This window comes from Cololabis saira, unplaced genomic scaffold, assembly GCF_033807715.1.
Source record: "Cololabis saira isolate AMF1-May2022 unplaced genomic scaffold, fColSai1.1 scf082, whole genome shotgun sequence".
Classification (NCBI taxonomy): Eukaryota; Metazoa; Chordata; class Actinopteri; order Beloniformes; family Belonidae; genus Cololabis; species Cololabis saira.
Window position 1 is genome coordinate 110375 of NW_026906246.1, and position 22312 is coordinate 132686.

Sequence of the window (22312 nt, forward strand, 5' to 3'; positions counted from 1 at the left end):
GGAGCTTTCCATCCACAACCTTAAGGTTGAATCGGACACTGTGGTGCCTCCGCATGCCGGCATGGCTAGCCGACATGGTGGAGGCACCACCTGTGAAAAGGCTCAAACGAACTAAAACCTTTAAAAAGAATAAAAGCCCTAAAACAATAGACCATAAAATATACAATAAGTGAATGGAACAAACACTTACCTTTCACCACGACAGTGATTTCCTGGCTGTGAAGATCTAGCAACTATAATCAGTTGAAGCACTTCACATAAGGAACAAAGAAATAGTCTCCCCAATGATAGTAGAAACCAATGCCACAACAGGCAAGGATTCCCACTAACGGCAGGAGGCGATCGCAGTCTTAGCCAAAAGGCCGAGAAGCGATCAAGCAATCAAGCATCAAGCAATCAAGCAATCGAGCAATCAAAGGAAAGGAAAGAACTGAAGAACAAGACACAGACAGCAACATCGCAACATCAGCTTGCCCTGAGATTTCAGTGGGCAAACTCAGACTGACCTCTTGGTCACAGCTTTTTCTTTTGTACAGTCTCAAAAAAGCTCGGCCGTTAGACCGAGCCCCCAAAAATATGGTCAACTCATTGACGTTACTCTCCACGGAAGTCTTTAGTAAAAGGCGAAAGACTTGTGCGTTATGAAGAGAAATACGAGCAAGTATGGAAAAGAGCACGGGAGCGGCAGCCTAGGCACGTGAGCCGCGTCACTGTACTCCTGGTGAGCTCTACGGATCCCCGGGGCCACGCCTCTTCGGCCTGACATCGTCCTATTATCGAAGGCCTGGCCGGCCTCAGGCGCAGGACAGAGATTTGCTCCTCCCCCTTCACGACGGCCAGTCGGTGGCACCACCAGGGCCGTATTACACGTTTGTGACGTCGCCTCTTCTTTTTCTTCAAGCTGAAGCTGCAAGGAACAACACCGCCTGAGGCAAGGCTCGGCGCTCCTCAGCTGCTGAGCCACTGCGTTATTGTATTATTTTTTTACAAGAGAAAGAAAGCGAAGCGTGCACCATTCCCGGCGGCACTGCAGTACCGGGGCGATGCTTGGAGTGAACGGAGCTAGCTCCTTTTTCAACTCCCGCTGCCAAAAATCGGCTTAATATGTTGTCCTCATATAGAGGACATATCAGATATTAAACTGATAAGAACAGATACTACACTTGATCTTAGCCAAAAGGCCGAGAAGCGATAACTCCAAAGTGTTGCTTGACCGCAGCACCTTCCTGGCACGGCGTGCACTTGTGTCGGTTCCCTTTGTCCCAAACGCCTAGATGGCCGGCTCCCTTTGCAGCTCCGCCCTCTGACACGCACCTGTAGCAGGCTCACCTGAGGAAATGGTTGAAGTGGAAATGAAATAACAAAAGGGAAAGGAAAGAACTGAAGAACAAGACACAGACAGCAACATCGCAACATCAGCTTGCCCTGAGATTTCAGTGGGCAAACTCAGACTGACCTCTTGGTCACAGCTTTTTCTTTTGTACAGTCTCAAAAAAGCTCGGCCGTTAGACCGAGCCCCCAAAAATATGGTCAACTCATTGACGTTACTCTCCACGGAAGTCTTTAGTAAAAGGCGAAAGACTTGTGCGTTATGAAGAGAAACACGAGCAAGTACGGAAAAGTGCACGGGAGCGGCAGCCTAGGCACGTGAGCCGCGTCACTGTACTCCTGGTGAGCTCTACGGATCCCCGGGGCCACGCCTCTTCGGCCTGACATCGTCCTATTATCGAAGGCCTGGCCGGCCTCAGGCGCAGGACAGAGATTTGCTCCTCCCCCTTCACGACGGTCAGTCGGTGGCACCACCAGGGCCGTATTGCACGTTTGCGACGTCGCCTCTTCTTTTTCTTCAAGCTGAAGCTGCAAGGAACAACACCGCCTGAGGCAAGGCTCGGCGCTCCTCAGCTGCTGAGCCACTGCGTTATTGTATTATTTTTTTACAAGAGAAAGAAAGCGAAGCGTGCACCATTCCCGGCGGCACTGCAGTACCGGGGCGATGCTTGGAGTGAACGGAGCTAGCTCCTTTTTCAACTCCCGCTGCCAAAAATCGGCTTAATATGTTGTCCTCATATAGAGGACATATCAGATATTAAACTGATAAGAACAGATACTACACTTGATCTTAGCCAAAAGGCCGAGAAGCGATAACTCCAAAGTGTTGCTTGACCGCAGCACCTTCCTGGCACGGCGTGCACTTGTGTCGGTTCCCTTTGTCCCAAACGCCTAGATGGCCGGCTCCCTTTGCAGCTCCGCCCTCTGACACGCACCTGTAGCAGGCTCACCTGAGGAAATGGTTGAAGTGGAAATGAAATAACAAAAGGGAAAGGAAAGAACTGAAGAACAAGACACAGACAGCAACATCAGCTTGCCCTGAGATTTCAGTGGGCAAACTCAGACTGACCTCTCGGTCACAGCTTTTTCTTTTGCACAGTCTCAAAAAAGCTCGGCCGTTAGACCGAGCCCCCAAAAATATGGTCAACTCATTGACGTTACTCTCCACGGAAGTCTTTAGTAAAAGGCGAAAGACTTGTGCGTTATGAAGAGAAACACGAGCAAGTACGGAAAAGTGCACGGGAGCGGCAGCCTAGGCACGTGAGCCGCGTCACTGTACTCCTGGTGAGCTCTACGGATCCCCGGGGCCACGCCTCTTCGGCCTGACATCGTCCTATTATCGAAGGCCTGGCCGGCCTCAGGCGCAGGACAGAGATTTGCTCCTCCCCCTTCACGACGGTCAGTCGGTGGCACCACCAGGGCCGTATTGCACGTTTGCGACGTCGCCTCTTCTTTTTCTTCAAGCTGAAGCTGCAAGGAACAACACCGCCTGAGGCAAGGCTCGGCGCTCCTCAGCTGCTGAGCCACTGCGTTATTGTATTATTTTTTTACAAGAGAAAGAAAGCGAAGCGTGCACCATTCCCGGCGGCACTGCAGTACCGGGGCGATGCTTGGAGTGAACGGAGCTAGCTCCTTTTTCAACTCCCGCTGCCAAAAATCGGCTTAATATGTTGTCCTCATATAGAGGACATATCAGATATTAAACTGATAAGAACAGATACTACACTTGATCTTAGCCAAAAGGCCGAGAAGCGATAACTCCAAAGTGTTGCTTGACCGCAGCACCTTCCTGGCACGGCGTGCACTTGTGTCGGTTCCCTTTGTCCCAAACGCCTAGATGGCCGGCTCCCTTTGCAGCTCCGCCCTCTGACACGCACCTGTAGCAGGCTCACCTGAGGAAATGGTTGAAGTGGAAATGAAATAACAAAAGGGAAAGGAAAGAACTGAAGAACAAGACACAGACAGCAACATCAGCTTGCCCTGAGATTTCAGTGGGCAAACTCAGACTGACCTCTCGGTCACAGCTTTTTCTTTTGCACAGTCTCAAAAAAGCTCGGCCGTTAGACCGAGCCCCCAAAAATATGGTCAACTCATTGACGTTACTCTCCACGGAAGTCTTTAGTAAAAGGCGAAAGACTTGTGCGTTATGAAGAGAAACACGAGCAAGTACGGAAAAGTGCACGGGAGCGGCAGCCTAGGCACGTGAGCCGCGTCACTGTACTCCTGGTGAGCTCTACGGATCCCCGGGGCCACGCCTCTTCGGCCTGACATCGTCCTATTATCGAAGGCCTGGCCGGCCTCAGGCGCAGGACAGAGATTTGCTCCTCCCCCTTCACGACGGTCAGTCGGTGGCACCACCAGGGCCGTATTGCACGTTTGCGACGTCGCCTCTTCTTTTTCTTCAAGCTGAAGCTGCAAGGAACAACACCGCCTGAGGCAAGGCTCGGTGCTCCTCAGCTGCTGAGCCACTGCGTTACTTTATTATTTTTTTACAAGAGAAAGAAAGCGAAGCGTGCACCATTCCCGGCGGCACTGCAGTACCGGGGCGATGCTTGGAGTGAACGGAGCTAGCTCCTTTTTCAACTCCCGCTGCCAAAAATCGGCTTAATATGTTGTCCTCATATAGAGGACATATCAGATATTAAACTGATAAGAACAGATACTACACTTGATCTTAGCCAAAAGGCCGAGAAGCGATAACTCCAAAGTGTTGCTTGACCGCAGCACCTTCCTGGCACGGCGTGCACTTGTGTCGGTTCCCTTTGTCCCAAACGCCTAGATGGCCGGCTCCCTTTGCAGCTCCGCCCTCTGACACGCACCTGTAGCAGGCTCACCTGAGGAAATGGTTGAAGTGGAAATGAAATAACAAAAGGGAAAGGAAAGAACTGAAGAACAAGACACAGACAGCAACATCAGCTTGCCCTGAGATTTCAGTGGGCAAACTCAGACTGACCTCTCGGTCACAGCTTTTTCTTTTGCACAGTCTCAAAAAAGCTCGGCCGTTAGACCGAGCCCCCAAAAATATGGTCAACTCATTGACGTTACTCTCCACGGAAGTCTTTAGTAAAAGGCGAAAGACTTGTGCGTTATGAAGAGAAACACGAGCAAGTACGGAAAAGTGCACGGGAGCGGCAGCCTAGGCACGTGAGCCGCGTCACTGTACTCCTGGTGAGCTCTACGGATCCCCGGGGCCACGCCTCTTCGGCCTGACATCGTCCTATTATCGAAGGCCTGGCCGGCCTCAGGCGCAGGACAGAGATTTGCTCCTCCCCCTTCACGACGGTCAGTCGGTGGCACCACCAGGGCCGTATTGCACGTTTGTGACGTCGCCTCTTCTTTTTCTTCAAGCTGAAGCTGCAAGGAACAACACCGCCTGAGGCAAGGCTCGGTGCTCCTCAGCTGCTGAGCCACTGCGTTACTTTATTATTTTTTTACAAGAGAAAGAAAGCGAAGCGTGCACCATTCCCGGCGGCACTGCAGTACCGGGGCGATGCTTGGAGTGAACGGAGCTAGCTCCTTTTTCAACTCCCGCTGCCAAAAATCGGCTTAATATGTTGTCCTCATATAGAGGACATATCAGATATTAAACTGATAAGAACAGATTTTTTTTTCTTTCGAAAAGATTTATTGACACTGGATCATTGGATCATCTCAACATAAGCTTCCAAATTTCACATTACACTTTTACAACATACATATCACCATTACATGCAACAATGAAATAAATAAGCAACCTTAAAACCTGTTTTCTAAACAATTGTAATAGGTAAAAACGATAAAATCCACATTTCCTTAGGTAAAAGGCTTATGGTCCAGTGTGAGTGACTACGTTCAATGTCCATGTTTAGTCTTTCAAGAGTGCGTTAGATAAAAACTTGTCCAATCCCTTCATTGTACAGAAGCGGGGTGAGTCCCTACCAATGATGACTCATTTCGTCGACCCAAACAGTAGCTCTCTCGGGTTCCTGTCAGTGCTCAGAGGGGATCCCCCCCTGCTGCTCCTTCCCACCAGCCTCGCCCGGAGAGCCAGGCCGCTGCTGCTTTGACCTTTCTGTGTGTGGCTCCGGCTCCTTCGTCCGAAAGGGCACAGAGGCGATACTTCCCCGCGGCTGTATCCCAGGCCCGCCGCCTGCAGCCCCGGCCAGTTGGACCGTTGCTGCAGCCATCCGGAGTACAGCCGCGGGGGGAATCTGCTTGTGCTTTCTTACCAGCAAGTTCCTGGAGGTCCACATAGCGTCTTTGATGGCGGTCAGGGCGAGCCACTGCTTGGCAAAATCCCTTCCTTTCAGGCTCGCCCTCTGGCTCACCCCATACAGCACTAGCTGTGCTGTTAGGACCTCCCTTGCTGGTAAGTACGGGAATTGCAAGGAGCCGGCCATTGCCCACTGGTCTACGGCAGCGCTGCACTCCCAGAAGAGATGCCTCACCGACTCAGGTGCACCGCAACCTTGTCGGGGGCAGGTAGAGATCGCCGACATTCCTCGGGAGTGCATGACGGACCTGACCGGGAGGATCTCATGAGCCACCATCCATGACAGGTCCCGGAGTCTGTTTGGGAGGGCGGAATGGTTCACATGGCGCCAAACTGTGGAGGGCTCGCCGAATGCGAGCCGCCGCACTGGACACACTGGCTCCCGCTCCTGCACAATCGAGATCAGACAACGGTGATTGGTTAAAATACGCAACTCCTGTGTCTCCAAATCAAAATGCTTTAAAAATGTCTGTATAAAAGAATAGGCTGGTGGTAGGTTAAAAGACACAGGTACTTTCAGATCCGTGGGTAAGATTTTCAGTCTTCTCAGATAAGAGCCCATCCAGAAACGTATCATTGCTGTCGTCTTGGGATTTCCGGATGGGCCAACAGCAGACGCGACATGCATTGTTGCATATCTGCTTCCCAAAAACAGGTAGAGGTCAGGCACTCCTTTTCCTCCTTTCTCTTTGGGTTTCACCATTATGGCTCTCCTCAGTCTCTCCCACTTTGAGCCCCACAGAAAATAAAAGATGGCTCGTTCTAGATCTAAAAGTACCCTCCTGGGTGGGATAAAAACAGAGCTGACAAGTAAAAACAAAGGTATAATCACTGCCTTGATGATTAAAACCTTTCCTTCCATGGTCAGTCCTCTAAGTCCCCAGTATCCTAGTCTCTGTCTCACTTTCCCTACTACGTCTGGCCAATTGGATGTCCCCCCCCCTTCCCTATCAAATTTGATCCCCAGTATTTTTTGGTCAGTCTGGGTAATAGTCAAGGGGAGTCCAGTTGTCTCTGTTGCTGTCCATGGTCCATAGAACTGGGTTTGGGTCTTATGTCGGTTCAATTTTGACCCAGATGCCCGTCCAAACCAGTCAGTCAAGTCCAGCGTCCTGTTGACAGATAAAAGGTCAGTACATAAAATATTCACGTCGTCCATGTATAAAATACATTTTGTCACGAGACCTCCACTCCCCGGGATTCTCAGTCCATTGATCCATTGGTCCCTTCTCAAGATCTGTGCCAGTGGTTCGATACAGGTAACATAGAGGAGGGCAGATAACGGACAACCCTGACGGACACCGCAGTTAATGTTGACTGCTTTTGTCAGATGCCCGTTAACAACAAATTTGCTGGTAATACCCCGGTACAGCATTCCCACCCAAGCTACAAACCTTTCTGGGAACCCCATTTTTTGCAGTACCTGGAATAGGTACTGGTGCGAGACCCGATCAAAGGCTTTCTCAAAGTCTAAATTTAAGACTACCAGCCTGATGTTTCTGTCTCTCGCATAACAGATGGTATCTCGGATCAGTACGAGGCTGTCGGTTATCTTCCTCCCCGGGATGGCACAGGCTTGATCCGGGTGAATCACATCTTCTAAAAACAAAGACAGACGTGAGGCTAAAAGTTTACTAAAAAGTTTACAGTCAAGATTTAAAAGTGTGATAGGTCTCCAATTCTTCAAGTCAGTTTTGTCCTTGTTTTTGTGAAGAAGAGTCACTATCCCTATTCTAAAACTGTCGGGGAGTCGGTCAAGTTGCTCAAATTCCATAAAAACAGCAAGTAAATCAGGTGCTAAAATGTCCCAAAAAGTCAAGTAAAATTCAAGAGGAAGTCCATCCTGTCCTGGGGACTTCCCTCTCTTAAAGCTTGCCAGACATTTATTTAACTCTGAGACACTAAAGTCTTGAGTTAAAAGCACATTTTCCTTTACCCTGCTTTTAATGGAATTTAAAACTTCCGTCATGGTGTCTATGTGGATATTTTTTTCTTGGTAGAGGTGTGTGTAAAAGTTTTCAACAACCTCTTTTATGTCTTCTGTGTTTCCACTTGTGCATCCATTTTCCTTTTTTAGTTTTAAAATAGTCCCCCCCTTATTTATAATTTTCCTAAAAAAGTACCTTGTGCACTTTTCCCCTTCCTCAATTTCCCGTTCCTTACTTCTTAAAATGATGCCCTTACTTTTAATTTCTGCTAAAACTGACATCTCTGCTTTTATTTGTTTAATCTCCTCAGTAAAAACTATGCCGTGTTGGTTCAGTTTAAAATAACGCTGTAATCGTTTCTGCAGTCCCATCATGCGTCTATTTTCCTTATTCTTTTTTTTCTTTCCTGCCTGTCTAAAAAAAGTCTGGGTCCTTCCCTTCACCATTTCCCACCAGTGTGCACGTGTATCGTAAAAGTCTTGAAGGGTCTGCCACTCGCGGTACTGCTCCCTATACTGACTAACCAAATCTTCTTGTTCTAAAAGGGAGCAGTTGAGCTTCCACAGACCTCTTCCTGATGTCACACCCGGGGAGAGTGGTAGGGTGCAGGATAGCATCAAGTGATCAGAAAAGAAAACAGGGGTCAATCTAGCATCGGTCGGTGGGCAATCCCGTGTAAAAATATAATCAATGCGAGAGGCTCTGGTGCCATCACCACTGAACCAGGTGAAGCCCTCCTCTCTGGGATGCATGGTTTTAAAACAGTCCTGAAGTTTAAAATCCTTGCATATGCCCTGTAATAAAACCGATGTTTTATCCACTTTAAAATCTTCCCCTGCGCCTTTTCTGTCTCTCCTATTTAAAATGCAATTAAAATCTCCTCCCACCACTAAAGGTGTTCTACCCAACATGTGGGACTGCAAGTCCTCTAAAATATCATACCGGTCATTTCTTTCGTTAAAACCATAAATATTTAAGAGTTTAAAATCTTGTCCCATAAAAGTCAGTTGTGCTAAAATTGCCCGACCGTCTCTCACCACAGTGCTGCCCTTCACCAGAACATGAGGGTTTTTGATTAAAATGGCCACTCCATCATTCTTATTCTGATTGGATCCACTCCATATTGATGCCCGTGGCCACATCTCCTCCCACTGCTTGTATTGTTTTAAAAACGGTAGGCCACATTCCTGTAATAAAAACACATCCGACTCAAAAGCATTAAGAAAGGACAAGACATTCTGGGCTCTAACTCTCGACTTCACACTTCTAACATTAATAGTTGAGAAGGTGAGTGTCATGAGTATGGTTAAAAGGAGAAAAAACATCAGGTATGAAAGTTTAAAAAGGCTAAAAGCGTGATTTAAAACATTAAATAAGATAAAATGAGGAATCGTTATCCAATTTCATGTGAATTGAGCTCCGCTTTCACTTCTATGGGTGAGAAGTGAAGGGGTCGAGCTCGATTCCCCGCTCGGACTCTGGGCGTTGGCCTCTGCTGTAAGGTACAGTTAAGCTTTGTGTCCCTAGGGGTTGATTGCAGAGCTAATGTTAAAAAAGAGACCTCATTTGGGGAATTGGGGGGGAAAACTCTGGGTTCCTCCACAGAAGAATTGTCTGAGGATATCCCAGCTTTTCCCCTCTTCTCTGAAACAATTGGCGAATCAGAGGACAATTCTGATGCAGGCCTCTTGGTTTGCTGGGCCCCGGGGAGGGGGGCATCATCGCTATCATCCTGTGGTTGGACTTCTCCACATTCTGAACTAGCTCCGCCCTCTGCCTGCATCACCTCATCTTCCTCGGAACTCTCCATTGGTGTGAGTGTTGCAGGCCCCTCCCCTGCTCCCGCCTCACCTGATCCCTCTCCTCCAATCACAGGATTTGGCGGGAGATTTGAATTTTCCTGCCCAGCTTCTTCAATTAGCTCAATTACCGGTTCCTCTCGTCCATTTTGTTTGTCCTTTTCTGTGTCCTTTCCCTTCGCAGCCTTCAGTTTGTTGGCAAAAGATTTTGGGCAATCTCTGAAGAGGTGGTTTGTCTCCCCACAAAGATTGCACTTTCTGCCATTGGTGCACTCCTCAAAGGTGTGCCCAATTTCTCTGCATTTCCCACATACTACCTGCTTACACGCTTCTGCAAGATGCCCATGCTCGCCACACTTGCGGCAAAGCTTGGGCTGACCCTGGTAATAAATATAGCCCCTGTTGTTCCCCAGAACTATCACTGATGGCAGATGTTTCAGGCCTTGAAAGCCCTGGGGGTCTTGCCATTGTTGGATGGGGACCCTCCAGGCACAGTTCCAAATGCCATCCTCATCTCTCACTTTGATAGCCTGGCTTTTAACAGTGCAATATCTCCCCAGCCATAAACAAATGTCATCTGCATTGACAGTTTCATTGAACATTCTGACAATAGCCGTTTTCAAGGTATTGTCAGTCAGTTTCTCAACTTCAAATGCATCAAACTGGGGTTTCACATTTTCAAAGCGTGTCCAAAACTCTTTTAGTAGCATGGCAGTACGGAAACTAAGGTCAAAGCCTTTGTTAAAGGGTAGGGTCAAAATGCAATTTAACTGCTCCGGGGTAAAACCCAAGGCTTTCTGGACAAGTCTCCTGGAGAAGTCTAACCTCGACATCTCCAGGAGCTTTCCATCCACAACCTTAAGGTTGAATCGGACACTGTGGTGCCTCCGCATGCCGGCATGGCTAGCCGACATGGTGGAGGCACCACCTGTGAAAAGGCTCAAACGAACTAAAACCTTTAAAAAGAATAAAAGCCCTAAAACAATAGACAATAAAATATACAATAAGTGAATGGAACAAACACTTACCTTTCACCACGACAGTGATTTCCTGGCTGTGAAGATCTAGCAACTATAATCAGTTGAAGCACTTCACATAAGGAACAAAGAAACAGTCTCCCCAATGATAGTAGAAACCAATGCCACAACAGGCAAGGATTCCCACTAACGGCAGGAGGCGATCGCAGTCTTAGCCAAAAGGCCGAGAAGCGATAACTCCAAAGTGTTGCTTGACCGCAGCACCTTCCTGGCACGGCGTGCACTTGTGTCGGTTCCCTTTGTCCCAAACGCCTAGATGGCCGGCTCCCTTTGCAGCTCCGCCCTCTGACACGCACCTGTAGCAGGCTCACCTGAGGAAATGGTTGAAGTGGAAATGAAATAACAAAAAGGAAAGGAAAGAACTGAAGAACAAGACACAGACAGCAACATCAGCTTGCCCTGAGATTTCAGTGGGCAAACTCAGACTGACCTCTTGGTCACAGCTTTTTCTTTTGTACAGTCTCAAAAAAGCTCGGCCGTTAGACCGAGCCCCCAAAAATATGGTCAACTCATTGACGTTACTCTCCACGGAAGTCTTTAGTAAAAGGCGAAAGACTTGTGCGTTATGAAGAGAAACACGAGCAAGTATGGAAAAGAGCACGGGAGCGGCAGCCTAGGCACGTGAGCCGCGTCACTGTACTCCTGGTGAGCTCTACGGATCCCCGGGGCCACGCCTCTTCGGCCTGACATCGTCCTATTATCGAAGGCCTGGCCGGCCTCAGGCGCAGGACAGAGATTTGCTCCTCCCCCTTCACGACGGCCAGTCGGTGGCACCACCAGGGCCGTATTACACGTTTGTGACGTCGCCTCTTCTTTTTCTTCAAGCTGAAGCTGCAAGGAACAACACCGCCTGAGGCAAGGCTCGGCGCTCCTCAGCTGCTGAGCCACTGCGTTATTGTATTATTTTTTTACAAGAGAAAGAAAGCGAAGCGTGCACCATTCCCGGCGGCACTGCAGTACCGGGGCGATGCTTGGAGTGAACGGAGCTAGCTCCTTTTTCAACTCCCGCTGCCAAAAATCGGCTTAATATGTTGTCCTCATATAGAGGACATATCAGATATTAAACTGATAAGAACAGATACTACACTTGATCTTAGCCAAAAGGCCGAGAAGCGATAACTCCAAAGTGTTGCTCGACCGCAGCACCTTCCTGGCACGGCGTGCACTTGTGTGGGTTGCCTTTGTCCCAAACGCCTAGATGGCCGGCTCCCTTTGCACCTCCGCCCTCTGACACGCACCTGTAGCAGGCTCACCTGAGGAAATGGTTGAAGTGGAAATGAAATAACAAAAAGGAAAGGAAAGAACTGAAGAACAAGACACAGACAGCAACATCGCAACATCAGCTTGCCCTGAGATTTCAGTGGGCAAACTCAGACTGACCTCTTGGTCACAGCTTTTTCTTTTGTACAGTCTCAAAAAAGCTCGGCCGTTAGACCGAGCCCCCAAAAATATGGTCAACTCATTGACGTTACTCTCCACGGAAGTCTTTAGTAAAAGGCGAAAGACTTGTGCGTTATGAAGAGAAATACGAGCAAGTATGGAAAAGAGCACGGGAGCGGCAGCCTAGGCACGTGAGCCGCGTCACTGTACTCCTGGTGAGCTCTACGGATCCCCGGGGCCACGCCTCTTCGGCCTGACATCGTCCTATTATCGAAGGCCTGGCCGGCCTCAGGCGCAGGACAGAGATTTGCTCCTCCCCCTTCACGACGGCCAGTCGGTGGCACCACCAGGGCCGTATTACACGTTTGTGACGTCGCCTCTTCTTTTTCTTCAAGCTGAAGCTGCAAGGAACAACACCGCCTGAGGCAAGGCTCGGCGCTCCTCAGCTGCTGAGCCACTGCGTTATTGTATTATTTTTTTACAAGAGAAAGAAAGCGAAGCGTGCACCATTCCCGGCGGCACTGCAGTACCGGGGCGATGCTTGGAGTGAACGGAGCTAGCTCCTTTTTCAACTCCCGCTGCCAAAAATCGGCTTAATATGTTGTCCTCATATAGAGGACATATCAGATATTAAACTGATAAGAACAGATTTTTCTTTCGAAAAGATTTATTGATACTGGATCATTGGATCATCACAACATAAGCTTCCAATATTAACATTACAATTTTACAACTTACATATCACTATTACATGCAACAATTTAATAAATTAGTGACCTTAAAACCTGTTTTTCAAACAATTGTAAATGGTAAAAAGGATAAAATCAACATTTCCTTGTGTAAAAGGCTTATGTTCCAGTGTGAGTGACTGCGTTCAATGTCCATGTTCAGTAAAAAGGAGTGCATTAAATAAAATGTGTCCAATTCCCTCGTTGTACAGAAGCGGGGTGAGTCCCTACCAAGGATGACTCATTCCGCCGCCCCAAACAGTAGCTCTCTCGGGTTCCTGTCCCAGTGCTCAGAGGGGATCCCCCCCTGCTGCTCCTTCCCACCAGCCTCGCCCGGAGAGCCAGGCCGTTGCTGCTTTGACCTTTTTGTGTGTTGCTCCGGCTCCTTCGTCCGAATGGGCACAGAGGCGATGCTTCTTTGTGGCTGTATCCTAGGCCTACCGCCTGCAGCACCGGCCAGTTGGACCATTGCTGCGGCCATCTGGAGTACAGCCACGGGGGAATCTGCTTGTGCTTTCTTACCAGCAAGTTCCTGGAGGTCCACATAGCGTCTTTGCTGGCGGTCAGGGCGAGCCACTGTTTGGCAAAGTATTTTCCTTTCAGGTTAACCCTCTGGCTCACCCCATACAGCACTAGCTGTGCTGTTAGGACCTCCCTTGCTGGTAAGTACGGGAATTACAAGGAGCCGGCCATTGCCCACTGGTCTACGGCAGCGCTGCACTCCCAGAACAGGTGCCTCACCGACTCAGGTGCGCTACAACCTTGTCGGGGGCAGTTGGAGATCGCCGACATTCCTCGGGAGTGCATAACGACCTGACCGGGAGGATCTCATGAGCCATCATCGATGACAGGTCCCGGAGTCTGTTTGGGAGGGTGGAACAGTCCACATTGCGCCAAACTATGGAGGGCTCACCAAATGTGAGCCGCCGCACTGGACACACTGGTTTCCGCTCCTGCACAAACGAGGTCAGACAGCGGTGGTTAGATAAAATATGTAACACTCTGGGCTCTAACTGTCGATTTCCATTTCTAAACTTGATTGTTAAAATGAGTGTCATAAGTGTAGTTTAAAAAAAAACAAAGCAACAGGTATGAAGTTTTAAAAGACTAAAACTGTCATTTAACACATTATAAAAAAACGTAAGAGGAATCGTTATCCAATTTCATGTGAATTGAGCTCCTCCTTCACTTCTATGGGTGAGAAGTGCAGGGGTCGAGCTCGATTCCCCACTCGGACTCTGGGCGTTGGCCTCTGCTGTAAGGTACAGTTAAGTTTTGTGTCCCTAGGGCAGGGGTAGGCAATTCCGGTCCTCGAGGGCCGGTGTCCTGCATGTTTTAGATGTTTCCCTGCTTTAACACACCTGATTCTAATTAATCATCGTCATCAGCTTGTCATCTCAGGGCTGCACAATTCTGTTAATGACACAGGTACTTTTATCACGGTGTGCTGAAGCAGGGTAACATCTAAGACATGCAGGACACCGGCCCTCGAGGACCGGAATTGCCTACCCCTGCCCTAGGGGTTGATTGCAGAGCTAATGTTAAAAAGGAGACCTCATTTGGGGAATTGGGGGGGAAAACTCTGGGCTCCTCCACAAATGAATTGTCTGAGGATATCCCAGCTTTTCCCCTCTTCTCTGAAACAATTGGCGAATCAGAGGACAATTCTGATGCAGGCCTCTTGGTTTGCTGGGCCCCGGGGAGGGAGGCATCATCGCTATCATCCTGTGGTTGGACTTCTCCACATTCTGAACTAGCTCCGCCCTCTGCCTGCATCACATCATCTTCCTCGGAACTCTCCATTGGTGTGAGTGTTGCAGGCCCCTCCCCTGCTCCCGCCTCACCTGATCCCTCTCCTCCAATCACAGGATTTGGCGGGAGATTTGAATTTTCCTGCCCAGCTTCTTCAATTAGCTCAATTACCGGTTCCTCTCGTCCGTTTTGTTTGTCCTTTTCTGCGTCCTTTCCCTTCGCAGCTTTCAGTTTGTTGGCAAAAGATTTTGGGCAATCTCTGAAGAGGTGGTTTGTCTCCCCACAAAGATTGCACTTTCTGCCATTGGTGCACTCCTCAAAGGTGTGCCCAATTTCTCTGCATTTCCCACATACTACCTGCTTACACGCTTCTGCAAGATGCCCATGCTCGCCACACTTGCGGCAAAGCTTGGGCTGACCCTGATAGTGAATATAGCCCCTGTTGTTACCCAGAACTATCACTGATGGCAGATGTTTCAGGCCTTGAAAGCCCTGGGGGTCTTGCCATTGTTGGATGGGGACCCTCCAGGCACAGTTCCAAATGCCATCTTCATCTCTCACTTTGATAGCCTGGCTTTTAACAGTGCAATATCTCCCCAACCATAAACAAATGTCATCTGCATTGACAGTTTCATTGAACATTCTGACAATAACCGTTTTCAAGGTATTGTCAGTCAGTTTCTCAACTTCAAATGCATCAAACTGGGGTTTCACATTTTCAAAGCGTGTCCAAAACTCTTTTAGTAGCATGGCAGTACGGAAACTAAGGTCAAAGCCTTTGTTAAAGGGTAGGGTCAAAATGCAATTTAACTGTTCCGGGCTAAAACCCAAGGCTTTCTGGACAAGTCTCCTGGAGAAGTCTAACCTCGACATCTCCAGGAGCTTTCCATCCACAACCTTAAGGTTGAATCGGACACTGTGGTGCCTCCGCATGCCGGCATGGCTAGCCGACATGGTGGAGGCACCACCTGTGAAAAGGCTCAAACGAACTAAAACTGTTAAAAGGAATAAAAGCCCTAAAACAAATAGACAATAAAATATGCAATAAGTGAAGGAAGAAAAACTTACCTTACATCACGACAATGATTTCCTGGCTGTGAAGATCTAGCAACTATACTCAGTTGAAGCACTTCACATAAGGAAAAAAAAAGAGAATAGTCTCCCCAAAGAAAGAAGGAACCAATGCCACAACAGGCAAGGATTCCCACTAACAGCAGGAGGCGATCGCAGTCTTAGCCAAAAGGCCGAGAAGCGATAACTCCAAAGTGTTGCTCGACCGCAGCACCTTCCTGGCACGGCGTGCACTTGTGTGGGTTGCCTTTGTCCCAAACGCCTAGATGGCCGGCTCCCTTTGCACCTCCGCCCTCTGACACGCACCTGTAGCAGGCTCACCTGAGGAAATGGTTGAAGTGGAAATGAAATAACAAAAAGGAAAGGAAAGAACTGAAGAACAAGACACAGACAGCAACATCGCAACATCAGCTTGCCCTGAGATTTCAGTGGGCAAACTCAGACTGACCTCTTGGTCACAGCTTTTTCTTTTGTACAGTCTCAAAAAAGCTCGGCCGTTAGACCGAGCCCCCAAAAATATGGTCAACTCATTGACGTTACTCTCCACGGAAGTCTTTAGTAAAAGGCGAAAGACTTGTGCGTTATGAAGAGAAACACGAGCAAGTATGGAAAAGAGCACGGGAGCGGCAGCCTAGGCACGTGAGCCGCGTCACTGTACTCCTGGTGAGCTCTACGGATCCCCGGGGCCACGCCTCTTCGGCCTGACATCGTCCTATTATCGAAGGCCTGGCCGGCCTCAGGCGCAGGACAGAGATTTGCTCCTCCCCCTTCACGACGGCCAGTCGGTGGCACCACCAGGGCCGTATTACACGTTTGTGACGTCGCCTCTTCTTTTTCTTCAAGCTGAAGCTGCAAGGAACAACACCGCCTGAGGCAAGGCTCGGCGCTCCTCAGCTGCTGAGCCACTGCGTTATTGTATTATTTTTTTACAAGAGAAAGAAAGCGAAGCGTGCACCATTCCCGGCGGCACTGCAGTACCGGGGCGATGCTTGGAGTGAACGGAGCTAGCTCCTTTTTCAACTCCCGCTGCCAAAAATCGGCTTAATATGTTGTCCTCATATAGAGGACATATCAGATATTAAACTGATAAGAACAGATACTACACTTGATCTTAGCCAAAAGGCCGAGAAGCGATAACTCCAAAGTGTTGCTTGACCGCAGCACCTTCCTGGCACGGCGTGCACTTGTGTCGGTTCCCTTTGTCCCAAACGCCTAGATGGCCGGCTCCCTTTGCAGCTCCGCCCTCTGACACGCACCTGTAGCAGGCTCACCTGAGGAAATGGTTGAAGTGGAAATGAAATAACAAAAGGGAAAGGAAAGAACTGAAGAACAAGACACAGACAGCAACATCAGCTTGCCCTGAGATTTCAGTGGGCAAACTCAGACTGACCTCTCGGTCACAGCTTTTTCTTTTGCACAGTCTCAAAAAAGCTCGGCCGTTAGACCGAGCCCCCAAAAATATGGTCAACTCATTGACGTTACTCTCCACGGAAGTCTTTAGTAAAAGGCGAAAGACTTGTGCGTTATGAAGAGAAACACGAGCAAGTATGGAAAAGAGCACGGGAGCGGCAGCCTAGGCACGTGAGCCGCGTCACTGTACTCCTGGTGAGCTCTACGGATCCCCGGGGCCACGCCTCTTCGGCCTGACATCGTCCTATTATCGAAGGCCTGGCCGGCCTCAGGCGCAGGACAGAGATTTGCTCCTCCCCCTTCACGACGGCCAGTCGGTGGCACCACCAGGGCCGTATTACACGTTTGTGACGTCGCCTCTTCTTTTTCTTCAAGCTGAAGCTGCAAGGAACAACACCGCCTGAGGCAAGGCTCGGCGCTCCTCAGCTGCTGAGCCACTGCGTTATTGTATTATTTTTTTACAAGAGAAAGAAAGCGAAGCGTGCACCATTCCCGGCGGCACTGCAGTACCGGGGCGATGCTTGGAGTGAACGGAGCTAGCTCCTTTTTCAACTCCCGCTGCCAAAAATCGGCTTAATATGTTGTCCTCATATAGAGGACATATCAGATATTAAACTGATAAGAACAGATACTACACTTGATCTTAGCCAAAAGGCCGAGAAGCGATAACTCCAAAGTGTTGCTCGACCGCAGCACCTTCCTGGCACGGCGTGCACTTGTGTGGGTTGCCTTTGTCCCAAACGCCTAGATGGCCGGCTCCCTTTGCACCTCCGCCCTCTGACACGCACCTGTAGCAGGCTCACCTGAGGAAATGGTTGAAGTGGAAATGAAATAACAAAAAGGAAAGGAAAGAACTGAAGAACAAGACACAGACAGCAACATCGCAACATCAGCTTGCCCTGAGATTTCAGTGGGCAAACTCAGACTGACCTCTTGGTCACAGCTTTTTCTTTTGTACAGTCTCAAAAAAGCTCGGCCGTTAGACCGAGCCCCCAAAAATATGGTCAACTCATTGACGTTACTCTCCACGGAAGTCTTTAGTAAAAGGCGAAAGACTTGTGCGTTATGAAGAGAAACACGAGCAAGTACGGAAAAGTGCACGGGAGCGGCAGCCTAGGCACGTGAGCCGCGTCACTGTACTCCTGGTGAGCTCTACGGATCCCCGGGGCCACGCCTCTTCGGCCTGACATCGTCCTATTATCGAAGGCCTGGCCGGCCTCAGGCGCAGGACAGAGATTTGCTCCTCCCCCTTCACGACGGTCAGTCGGTGGCACCACCAGGGCCGTATTGCACGTTTGCGACGTCGCCTCTTCTTTTTCTTCAAGCTGAAGCTGCAAGGAACAACACCGCCTGAGGCAAGGCTCGGTGCTCCTCAGCTGCTGAGCCACTGCGTTACTTTATTATTTTTTTACAAGAGAAAGAAAGCGAAGCGTGCACCATTCCCGGCGGCACTGCAGTACCGGGGCGATGCTTGGAGTGAACGGAGCTAGCTCCTTTTTCAACTCCCGCTGCCAAAAATCGGCTTAATATGTTGTCCTCATATAGAGGACATATCAGATATTAAACTGATAAGAACAGATACTACACTTGATCTTAGCCAAAAGGCCGAGAAGCGATAACTCCAAAGTGTTGCTTGACCGCAGCACCTTCCTGGCACGCCGTGCACTTGTGTCGGTTCCCTTTGTCCCAAACGCCTAGATGGCCGGCTCCCTTTGCAGCTCCGCCCTCTGACACGCACCTGTAGCAGGCTCACCTGAGGAAATGGTTGAAGTGGAAATGAAATAACAAAAGGGAAAGGAAAGAACTGAAGAACAAGACACAGACAGCAACATCGCAACATCAGCTTGCCCTGAGATTTCAGTGGGCAAACTCAAACTGACCTCTTGGTCACAGCTTTTTCTTTTGTACAGTCTCAAAAAAGCTCGGCCGTTAGACCGAGCCCCCAAAAATATGGTCAACTCATTGACGTTACTCTCCACGGAAGTCTTTAGTAAAAGGCGAAAGACTTGTGCGTTATGAAGAGAAACACGAGCAAGTATGGAAAAGAGCACGGGAGCGGCAGCCTAGGCACGTGAGCCGCGTCACTGTACTCCTGGTGAGCTCTACGGATCCCCGGGGCCACGCCTCTTCGGCCTGACATCGTCCTATTATCGAAGGCCTGGCCGGCCTCAGGCGCAGGACAGAGATTTGCTCCTCCCCCTTCACGACGGCCAGTCGGTGGCACCACCAGGGCCGTATTACACGTTTGTGACGTCGCCTCTTCTTTTTCTTCAAGCTGAAGCTGCAAGGAACAACACCGCCTGAGGCAAGGCTCTGCGCTCCTCAGCTGCTGAGCCACTGCGTTATTGTATTATTTTTTTACAAGAGAAAGAAAGCGAAGCGTGCACCATTCCCGGCGGCACTGCAGTACCGGGGCGATGCTTGGAGTGAACGGAGCTAGCTCCTTTTTCAACTCCCGCTGCCAAAAATCGGCTTAATATGTTGTCCTCATATAGAGGACATATCAGATATTAAACTGATAAGAACAGATACTACACTTGATCTTAGCCAAAAGGCCGAGAAGCGATAACTCCAAAGTGTTGCTTGACCGCAGCACCTTCCTGGCACGGCGTGCACTTGTGTCGGTTCCCTTTGTCCCAAACGCCTAGATGGCCGGCTCCCTTTGCAGCTCCGCCCTCTGACACGCACCTGTAGCAGGCTCACCTGAGGAAATGGTTGAAGTGGAAATGAAATAACAAAAGGGAAAGGAGAGAACTGAAGAACAAGACACAGACAGCAACATCGCAACATCAGCTTGCCCTGAGATTTCAGTGGGCAAACTCAGACTGACCTCTTGGTCACAGCTTTTTCTTTTGTACAGTCTCAAAAAAGCTCGGCCGTTAGACCGAGCCCCCAAAAATATGGTCAACTCATTGACGTTACTCTCCACGGAAGTCTTTAGTAAAAGGCGAAAGACTTGTGCGTTATGAAGAGAAACACGAGCAAGTATGGAAAAGAGCACGGGAGCGGCAGCCTAGGCACGTGAGCCGCGTCACTGTACTCCTGGTGAGCTCTACGGATCCCCGGGGCCACGCCTCTTCGGCCTGACATCGTCCTATTATCGAAGGCCTGGCCGGCCTCAGGCGCAGGACAGAGATTTGCTCCTCCCCCTTCACGACGGCCAGTCGGTGGCACCACCAGGGCCGTATTACACGTTTGTGACGTCGCCTCTTCTTTTTCTTCAAGCTGAAGCTGCAAGGAACAACACCGCCTGAGGCAAGGCTCGGCGCTCCTCAGCTGCTGAGCCACTGCGTTATTGTATTATTTTTTTACAAGAGAAAGAAAGCGAAGCGTGCACCATTCCCGGCGGCACTGCAGTACCGGGGCGATGCTTGGAGTGAACGGAGCTAGCTCCTTTTTCAACTCCCGCTGCCAAAAATCGGCTTAATATGTTGTCCTCATATAGAGGACATATCAGATATTAAACTGATAAGAACAGATACTACACTTGATCTTAGCCAAAAGGCCGAGAAGCGATAACTCCAAAGTGTTGCTTGACCGCAGCACCTTCCTGGCACGGCGTGCACTTGTGTCGGTTCCCTTTGTCCCAAACGCCTAGATGGCCGGCTCCCTTTGCAGCTCCGCCCTCTGACACGCACCTGTAGCAGGCTCACCTGAGGAAATGGTTGAAGTGGAAATGAAATAACAAAAGGGAAAGGAAAGAACTGAAGAACAAGACACAGACAGCAACATCAGCTTGCCCTGAGATTTCAGTGGGCAAACTCAGACTGACCTCTCGGTCACAGCTTTTTCTTTTGCACAGTCTCAAAAAAGCTCGGCCGTTAGACCGAGCCCCCAAAAATATGGTCAACTCATTGACGTTACTCTCCACGGAAGTCTTTAGTAAAAGGCGAAAGACTTGTGCGTTATGAAGAGAAACACGAGCAAGTACGGAAAAGTGCACGGGAGCGGCAGCCTAGGCATGTGAGCCGCGTCACTGTACTCCTGGTGAGCTCTACGGATCCCCGGGGCCACGCCTCTTCGGCCTGACATCGTCCTATTATCGAAGGCCTGGCCGGCCTCAGGCGCAGGACAGAGATTTGCTCCTCCCCCTTCACGACGGTCAGTCGGTGGCACCACCAGGGCCGTATTGCACGTTTGCGACGTCGCCTCTTCTTTTTCTTCAAGCTGAAGCTGCAAGGAACAACACCGCCTGACGCAAGGCTCGGCGCTCCTCAGCTGCTGAGCCACTGCGTTATTGTATTATTTTTTTACAAGAGAAAGAAAGCGAAGCGTGCACCATTCCCGGCGGCACTGCAGTACCGGGGCGATGCTTGGAGTGAACGGAGCTAGCTCCTTTTTCAACTCCCGCTGCCAAAAATCGGCTTAATATGTTGTCCTCATATAGAGGACATATCAGATATTAAACTGATAAGAACAGATACTACACTTGATCTTAGCCAAAAGGCCGAGAAGCGATAACTCCAAAGTGTTGCTCGACCGCAGCACCTTCCTGGCACGGCGTGCACTTGTGTGGGTTGCCTTTGTCCCAAACGCCTAGATGGCCGGCTCCCTTTGCACCTCCGCCCTCTGACACGCACCTGTAGCAGGCTCACCTGAGGAAATGTTTGAAGTCGAAATGAAATAACAAAAAGGAAAGGAAAGAACTGAAGAACAAGACACAGACAGCAACATCGCAACATCAGCTTGCCCTGAGATTTCAGTGGGCAAACTCAGACTGACCTCTTGGTCACAGCTTTTTCTTTTGTACAGTCTCAAAAAAGCTCGGCCGTTAGACCGAGCCCCCAAAAATATGGTCAACTCATTGACGTTACTCTCCACGGAAGTCTTTAGTAAAAGGCGAAAGACTTGTGCGTTATGAAGAGAAACACGAGCAAGTACGGAAAAGTGCACGGGAGCGGCAGCCTAGGCACGTGAGCCGCGTCACTGTACTCCTGGTGAGCTCTACGGATCCCCGGGGCCACGCCTCTTCGGCCTGACATCGTCCTATTATCGAAGGCCTGGCCGGCCTCAGGCGCAGGACAGAGATTTGCTCCTCCCCCTTCACGACGGTCAGTCGGTGGCACCACCAGGGCCGTATTGCACGTTTGCGACGTCGCCTCTTCTTTTTCTTCAAGCTGAAGCTGCAAGGAACAACACCGCCTGAGGCAAGGCTCGGTGCTCCTCAGCTGCTGAGCCACTGCGTTACTTTATTATTTTTTTACAAGAGAAAGAAAGCGAAGCGTGCACCATTCCCGGCGGCACTGCAGTACCGGGGCGATGCTTGGAGTGAACGGAGCTAGCTCCTTTTTCAACTCCCGCTGCCAAAAATCGGCTTAATATGTTGTCCTCATATAGAGGACATATCAGATATTAAACTGATAAGAACAGATACTACACTTGATCTTAGCCAAAAGGCCGAGAAGCGATAACTCCAAAGTGTTGCTTGACCGCAGCACCTTCCTGGCACGGCGTGCACTTGTGTCGGTTCCCTTTGTCCCAAACGCCTAGATGGCCGGCTCCCTTTGCAGCTCCGCCCTCTGACACGCACCTGTAGCAGGCTCACCTGAGGAAATGGTTGAAGTGGAAATGAAATAACAAAAGGGAAAGGAAAGAACTGAAGAACAAGACACAGACAGCAACATCG

The 22312-nt window shown here is 49.7% G+C and overlaps 26 non-coding genes and 2 pseudogenes across 26 annotated transcripts; all 28 read right to left on the minus strand.

Moving 5' to 3' along the window:
* Positions 1 to 545: 545 nt before the first annotated feature.
* Positions 546 to 661, minus strand: LOC133437465 (U5 spliceosomal RNA). The gene has a single exon (XR_009780907.1). It is a non-coding gene; the product is annotated as a U5 spliceosomal RNA (small nuclear RNA).
* A 341-nt stretch (positions 662 to 1002) lies between these two features.
* On the minus strand, positions 1003 to 1193 carry LOC133437256 (U2 spliceosomal RNA). Its single transcript, XR_009780719.1, has one exon. It is a non-coding gene; the product is annotated as a U2 spliceosomal RNA (small nuclear RNA).
* A 302-nt stretch (positions 1194 to 1495) lies between these two features.
* Positions 1496 to 1611, minus strand: LOC133437418 (U5 spliceosomal RNA). Its single transcript, XR_009780861.1, has one exon. It is a non-coding gene; the product is annotated as a U5 spliceosomal RNA (small nuclear RNA).
* A 341-nt stretch (positions 1612 to 1952) lies between these two features.
* LOC133437257 (U2 spliceosomal RNA) lies at positions 1953 to 2143 on the minus strand. The gene has a single exon (XR_009780720.1). It is a non-coding gene; the product is annotated as a U2 spliceosomal RNA (small nuclear RNA).
* A 294-nt stretch (positions 2144 to 2437) lies between these two features.
* Positions 2438 to 2553, minus strand: LOC133437419 (U5 spliceosomal RNA). Its single transcript, XR_009780862.1, has one exon. It is a non-coding gene; the product is annotated as a U5 spliceosomal RNA (small nuclear RNA).
* Positions 2554 to 2894: 341 nt separating this feature from the next.
* LOC133437258 (U2 spliceosomal RNA) lies at positions 2895 to 3085 on the minus strand. Its single transcript, XR_009780721.1, has one exon. It is a non-coding gene; the product is annotated as a U2 spliceosomal RNA (small nuclear RNA).
* A 294-nt stretch (positions 3086 to 3379) lies between these two features.
* LOC133437420 (U5 spliceosomal RNA) lies at positions 3380 to 3495 on the minus strand. Its single transcript, XR_009780863.1, has one exon. It is a non-coding gene; the product is annotated as a U5 spliceosomal RNA (small nuclear RNA).
* A 341-nt stretch (positions 3496 to 3836) lies between these two features.
* LOC133437259 (U2 spliceosomal RNA) lies at positions 3837 to 4027 on the minus strand. The gene has a single exon (XR_009780722.1). It is a non-coding gene; the product is annotated as a U2 spliceosomal RNA (small nuclear RNA).
* Positions 4028 to 4321: 294 nt separating this feature from the next.
* Positions 4322 to 4437, minus strand: LOC133437421 (U5 spliceosomal RNA). Its single transcript, XR_009780864.1, has one exon. It is a non-coding gene; the product is annotated as a U5 spliceosomal RNA (small nuclear RNA).
* Positions 4438 to 4778: 341 nt separating this feature from the next.
* Positions 4779 to 4955, minus strand: LOC133437314 (U2 spliceosomal RNA; annotated as a pseudogene).
* A 5859-nt stretch (positions 4956 to 10814) lies between these two features.
* LOC133437422 (U5 spliceosomal RNA) lies at positions 10815 to 10930 on the minus strand. The gene has a single exon (XR_009780865.1). It is a non-coding gene; the product is annotated as a U5 spliceosomal RNA (small nuclear RNA).
* Positions 10931 to 11271: 341 nt separating this feature from the next.
* On the minus strand, positions 11272 to 11462 carry LOC133437260 (U2 spliceosomal RNA). The gene has a single exon (XR_009780723.1). It is a non-coding gene; the product is annotated as a U2 spliceosomal RNA (small nuclear RNA).
* Positions 11463 to 11764: 302 nt separating this feature from the next.
* Positions 11765 to 11880, minus strand: LOC133437466 (U5 spliceosomal RNA). Its single transcript, XR_009780908.1, has one exon. It is a non-coding gene; the product is annotated as a U5 spliceosomal RNA (small nuclear RNA).
* A 341-nt stretch (positions 11881 to 12221) lies between these two features.
* On the minus strand, positions 12222 to 12400 carry LOC133437308 (U2 spliceosomal RNA; annotated as a pseudogene).
* Positions 12401 to 15763: 3363 nt separating this feature from the next.
* On the minus strand, positions 15764 to 15879 carry LOC133437423 (U5 spliceosomal RNA). Its single transcript, XR_009780866.1, has one exon. It is a non-coding gene; the product is annotated as a U5 spliceosomal RNA (small nuclear RNA).
* Positions 15880 to 16220: 341 nt separating this feature from the next.
* LOC133437261 (U2 spliceosomal RNA) lies at positions 16221 to 16411 on the minus strand. The gene has a single exon (XR_009780724.1). It is a non-coding gene; the product is annotated as a U2 spliceosomal RNA (small nuclear RNA).
* Positions 16412 to 16705: 294 nt separating this feature from the next.
* LOC133437424 (U5 spliceosomal RNA) lies at positions 16706 to 16821 on the minus strand. Its single transcript, XR_009780867.1, has one exon. It is a non-coding gene; the product is annotated as a U5 spliceosomal RNA (small nuclear RNA).
* Positions 16822 to 17162: 341 nt separating this feature from the next.
* LOC133437262 (U2 spliceosomal RNA) lies at positions 17163 to 17353 on the minus strand. The gene has a single exon (XR_009780725.1). It is a non-coding gene; the product is annotated as a U2 spliceosomal RNA (small nuclear RNA).
* Positions 17354 to 17655: 302 nt separating this feature from the next.
* LOC133437425 (U5 spliceosomal RNA) lies at positions 17656 to 17771 on the minus strand. Its single transcript, XR_009780868.1, has one exon. It is a non-coding gene; the product is annotated as a U5 spliceosomal RNA (small nuclear RNA).
* A 341-nt stretch (positions 17772 to 18112) lies between these two features.
* Positions 18113 to 18303, minus strand: LOC133437264 (U2 spliceosomal RNA). Its single transcript, XR_009780727.1, has one exon. It is a non-coding gene; the product is annotated as a U2 spliceosomal RNA (small nuclear RNA).
* Positions 18304 to 18605: 302 nt separating this feature from the next.
* LOC133437427 (U5 spliceosomal RNA) lies at positions 18606 to 18721 on the minus strand. Its single transcript, XR_009780870.1, has one exon. It is a non-coding gene; the product is annotated as a U5 spliceosomal RNA (small nuclear RNA).
* A 341-nt stretch (positions 18722 to 19062) lies between these two features.
* Positions 19063 to 19253, minus strand: LOC133437265 (U2 spliceosomal RNA). The gene has a single exon (XR_009780728.1). It is a non-coding gene; the product is annotated as a U2 spliceosomal RNA (small nuclear RNA).
* A 302-nt stretch (positions 19254 to 19555) lies between these two features.
* LOC133437428 (U5 spliceosomal RNA) lies at positions 19556 to 19671 on the minus strand. The gene has a single exon (XR_009780871.1). It is a non-coding gene; the product is annotated as a U5 spliceosomal RNA (small nuclear RNA).
* Positions 19672 to 20012: 341 nt separating this feature from the next.
* Positions 20013 to 20203, minus strand: LOC133437266 (U2 spliceosomal RNA). Its single transcript, XR_009780729.1, has one exon. It is a non-coding gene; the product is annotated as a U2 spliceosomal RNA (small nuclear RNA).
* Positions 20204 to 20497: 294 nt separating this feature from the next.
* Positions 20498 to 20613, minus strand: LOC133437429 (U5 spliceosomal RNA). Its single transcript, XR_009780872.1, has one exon. It is a non-coding gene; the product is annotated as a U5 spliceosomal RNA (small nuclear RNA).
* A 341-nt stretch (positions 20614 to 20954) lies between these two features.
* On the minus strand, positions 20955 to 21145 carry LOC133437268 (U2 spliceosomal RNA). The gene has a single exon (XR_009780730.1). It is a non-coding gene; the product is annotated as a U2 spliceosomal RNA (small nuclear RNA).
* A 302-nt stretch (positions 21146 to 21447) lies between these two features.
* LOC133437430 (U5 spliceosomal RNA) lies at positions 21448 to 21563 on the minus strand. Its single transcript, XR_009780873.1, has one exon. It is a non-coding gene; the product is annotated as a U5 spliceosomal RNA (small nuclear RNA).
* Positions 21564 to 21904: 341 nt separating this feature from the next.
* LOC133437269 (U2 spliceosomal RNA) lies at positions 21905 to 22095 on the minus strand. The gene has a single exon (XR_009780731.1). It is a non-coding gene; the product is annotated as a U2 spliceosomal RNA (small nuclear RNA).
* Between the last annotated feature and the right edge of the window lie 217 nt (positions 22096 to 22312).